The 732-nt window shown below is 38.7% G+C and overlaps 1 protein-coding gene across 2 annotated transcripts in view; it reads left to right on the top strand.

Annotated features, from left to right (window-relative positions):
• Window positions 1-732, top strand: part of LOC106871560 (cleavage and polyadenylation specificity factor subunit 1) — a 101,418-nt gene that overhangs the window by 72,942 nt on the left and 27,744 nt on the right. The window lies entirely within an intron of this gene.

Genomic DNA, 732 nt, shown 5'->3' with positions numbered 1-732 from the left:
TATATATATATATATATTATATCATCATCATCATCATATATACATATATATGGCCTAGTTCTCTATTGATTATGATGACAATCATTCCAGTTGATTTGATTAACCGAACAGTCCACTCATGAAATTAATATGCTAGTGGCTGAGCACTCTGTAGGTACATGTACCCTTAAGGTAGTCTCCAGGGAGATTCAGCATGACACAAAATGTGACAACGCTGGCCTTTGAATTACAAGTACAGCTCAATTTTGCCAGTTGAGTGGACTGGAGCAATGAGAAATAAAGTATCTTGCTCAAGGAAACGATGTATCACTAGGCATTGAAGTTATGACCTTACAATCACGAGCCAAATATCCTAGCCACTAAGCCACATGCCTTCTCTTTCACATGCACACACACACACACGCACGCGCGCACACACACACGCACGCACGCACGCACACACAGACACACACACATGCACACACACATTAGTAAGAAAGACTGTTTAAATTATAAATGCCATGCTCTAAAGTAATACCACATGTTTTGCCTATTCATTCATTCTCTCTAATATATATCCGCTTGCTCAATGATGAACCACTTATAGTCATTCTTTACTAGGCAGCCACTTTTGTTTTAGTCGCAGTTCAAGACAGAGTTTTAGTGGCAAGTGAACCTGATCACTTACTGTATAAGCATATTACATTACATCATTAGACACAGTTTTATCGGTACTCTCTCTCTCTGTATATA

The sequence above is a fragment of the Octopus bimaculoides genome, chromosome 6 (genome assembly GCF_001194135.2).
Source record: "Octopus bimaculoides isolate UCB-OBI-ISO-001 chromosome 6, ASM119413v2, whole genome shotgun sequence".
Taxonomy (NCBI): Eukaryota; Metazoa; Mollusca; class Cephalopoda; order Octopoda; family Octopodidae; genus Octopus; species Octopus bimaculoides.
Note: the sequence above shows the minus strand (reverse complement) of the source record. Positions and strands in the feature narration are given on the sequence as shown.